Genomic DNA, 3,842 nt, shown 5'->3' with positions numbered 1-3,842 from the left:
CTAATGACTGAGTTATTCTTTTCAGTCAATAATGCAAAAATGCAATACTAGATTTTTTGAGAGGCAGCTTGCTGTTTCACTTTCGTGCCTTAAATTTTATACTTCCCAAAAAGAAAAAGCTTTAAATACCAACCGAAGAAAAATGTCTCGATATCTATTCTCTCCTCGTCGCCTGGGCAGGATTAACTGTTCAGGGCTTGACTTAAATTGGTTCATAATGTTTCGTATAACCTTGTGATATATTGTCCAAAATAGTTATGTTGTTAAGTGATGAAAGAAAAATACTGACATAGTTAATATTTAAAATAAAATATTATTTTTATACCATATGACTGCAACGTGTATTGCCACATTAAGTACTAGGTTTATATAAAAGTAAAATGCAAACAGTCACATTCTGTCACGTACGTTAATTATGGTAAAAGCTATGATTTTTTGTAGAAAAATGTTATGTTTACAATATTTTTATAATAAATCTTATGTGGCAAGTTGTTACAGTTTATTATTAGTGAAATAGAAAAGTAATTTCAATAGTAGATTCAAATTATAACTAATAATAACTAACCACCTATGTTTTGTTGTGAAAATATTATGGACGTAGTATCTTTCTTTTTTATATGGAACTGGAATTACTCAAAAATACAGAGATAAAATTTTTAATTAAAACCACGAGAAAAAGCCTCTGGGAGCACTAATCAATGTCTTCGCTTTTGGAAAATCAGAGAGATGCCTACAGAGAGTCAATCAAAACTCAACTAAAAAAGTTATGGCCATATGTTGCAGTTGTTTTGTCCCAATCTAGATAGAGATTTTAGATTAACAAGTCCTTCTTAGATGCTGATTCTTCTTTGTGTTATTTCCATTGACTCCCAAAAATAAATTTTAGTTGTGATTCCAATTTTAAAAAACAAAATTAAAAGCATAAGTTGAAAAACCCAGTACTAAATAATTAAAAAAAAAAAAAAAAAATCAAACAAAAACCGTGGAATCCGAACAAGTCATTTTCCCGGATTGGTAAACTACATGACATAATGCCACTGAAAAATAGTGACGTAACATTTATGAGATATAGTTGTTGTCTTTTCTATATATACCCTCCTGGCTTTCATTTGGTTTCTGTGAGACATGAGAACCTAGAAAAATATCACATGAGCTGTTAATGGTTAAGTATTGAACTTTTAAAGCGTCGTTCTTTCAGATGCTGCACATTAATAACTGAGGCATGCTCTCTTAACATTTCCTACTCAATTTCCTTTGTCTATCAATTATTTATTTATTTTTTCATTATTATCCTATCGAAATAACATTGTCTATGACATTTAAAATTATATACAAACTAGATTGTACTTTGTGTTTATGCACAAAAACGTTAAACAATAGTAATAAAGATGTGGTTTTATCTAAAGGAGTAGAGGTTTAATGAACCTTGCTTTGATGTTTTTTGAAGTGGGAGGAAGGGAGATTTGGAGGGGTATCCTAAGGCTCAACCCCTCTTTTTTAACTCCCCACTTAGTGCCCATATGGGACGTACTTATAAGCCAACTTATTTTTTATTTTTTCTATTATTTGTGAGTTTAATGAGTCACATATTCATTTATTTAACTTTTATCTTTTATCTATTGTATTTTTAGCAAAAGTTAAATAAATTATTCCCAGTTGGGCATAAAATTGGAATGTACTTAGCGTGCATTTGGATTGCATTTTGAATAAAAGATTTTTGCGTTTTTCTGAAAATTTGGTGGGTCCCATGTTACTGTTCATATACTTTTTAGTACTATTTATCACTTTTTGGTACTATTCATGGACCCTACTATATTATTTCAACTGACTTTTATCTTTATCTGTCGTACTTTCAGCAAAAAATTTCAGTTTCAGCAAAATAAACGGTATCTAAACACACCTTAGAATCTAATTTAGAGTATTTGTTGACTTTTTTTCCTTAGCTTCCACTTTTATATATTCTAGGTTGTAATAATCTCGTGCTTACGTACAAAAATATTCAACAATTGTGATGATAAGGTGGTCTTACCTAGGTAAGTGATATAGTCATTTATGCTTTTGTACCAGTATTATGAATGGGTTATTTGACACCAAAATTAGGAAAATTAAATTTGACATATAGTACCAAATTAAACAATTAAAAATTAATTTGGATTCAATTTAGATTATGATTGTTCTTTGACTTCAATAATATATATATATATATATATTATATTTAAAGCCAAAGTTAAGAGAAAACTCAATTAGATTTTATAATTGAAGTCTAAACCGAAAAAGATCAAAAGAAAAAAGAAAAGGAAAAACTCACCTCGAAGGCACTCTCCAATCCTGTGAGATGATGATCAAGATATGATCCTATGGTTTCTCAAGCACTGATTCGAAGATGCTGTTGCAAAATTGACTAAAGCCATTTTATCCTCAACGTTCTTGCAATTTTGAATTTCAACATATGTGTATACAAACGTGTGTTTAAATTTGGGTTTTATTTGACTATTTTGGGTTTTTGAAAATGTTTAAACTCATTTTCAAGGAGACAATTATTTTTAGAAAAAAAAAAATATGCACTTTGATTCCTTCAACTTTTCAAAACCTGTTAAAATATACTCCAAAACATCCCTAGTTGTTGTCCTTTTTTTAAATTAAAGAAGAAGAAGAAGAAGATTTTGAGTTAAACCACCATGGATGTGGATGCACTACAAAAAAGTGTCTAGGTGAGATGTTCTTGCCTAGGTGAATGAGTATTATCATTGTGGTTTTTTGGCTCTATGTTAGATTTTAATACATTATTAATTTTGGCACAAAAATTTTAAAATTTAAATGAAACACTTAGCTCAAAATTAGCTCATAATTGAAATTCAATTTAAAATTGAATTGTATTTTTTTTTCAGCTTTGACTTTATATATATATATATATGTATTTAAACTAATTAGAAATTTTATTACAATTCCAAAAATGAATCTTACATAGAAATATAAATGAATCTTATTGACAATATAGCATGTCTAAAAATTAATACCTACCCTTTTAAAAGAGATTTTCATTATGATTGAATAACTTCCTAGGAAAAGATAATAAACATTAGCAGAATTCATATACAAAAAAAAAAAAAAAAAAAAAAAAAAAAACCCATAGTAATAGAAAAACAGAAATTACATTGGTAAGTAAAAATTAAATGTATAAATGGTTATCCAACTGCCTTCTTTTTCTTATTGAAGTGGAACAGTGTTCAATACGAACAATTTACTCATCACTCACATGATTTTTAATCATATTAAATGACTTTAAGTGCTTAAATTGTTATTATCCTATTATATTATTGTTTCTCCAAAACCAAAATTGAACTCTCTCATTCAAAATGACACGAGTCCTTTACAATCTGATTTTTAGGATGATGATAGTGGACGATGATAGCTTGTCTCCCATGCATCCATGAATAATCACTAGCTAGTTTATCCACATTTTAATATTTTTTTACAAGTATCACCTACATTTCTAATGCTAGTAGGTCTTGTGTTTGTCATAGGGAAATTTAAGGAAGACAACTCGAGAGATGACAGAATCAGCGAGTACCAAAATTCAAGATCAAAATACTCAAAAGGAAGCAGACATTCCCAGTGGAAATGAAAAAAAAAAATGATGAGCTGGTAATTGAAATTAGAGAAATAGTCAAAAGGCCAGAGATTCGATCATCAACTCGGTGTCGTATCCACAAGGTTCCACACCACCTTCGAAAATGGAACGAAGTAGCCTACACTCCGCAGGTAGTTTCAATTGGCCCCATTCACCACAATGACGAAAGATTGAAAAGCATGGAAGAGTATAAGAGAGATACTTCAGGAGT

This window comes from Quercus suber, unplaced genomic scaffold, assembly GCF_002906115.3.
Source record: "Quercus suber isolate HL8 unplaced genomic scaffold, Cork oak 2.0 scaffold_929, whole genome shotgun sequence".
Taxonomy (NCBI): domain Eukaryota; kingdom Viridiplantae; phylum Streptophyta; class Magnoliopsida; order Fagales; family Fagaceae; genus Quercus; species Quercus suber.
This window is presented reverse-complemented; position numbering follows the sequence as displayed.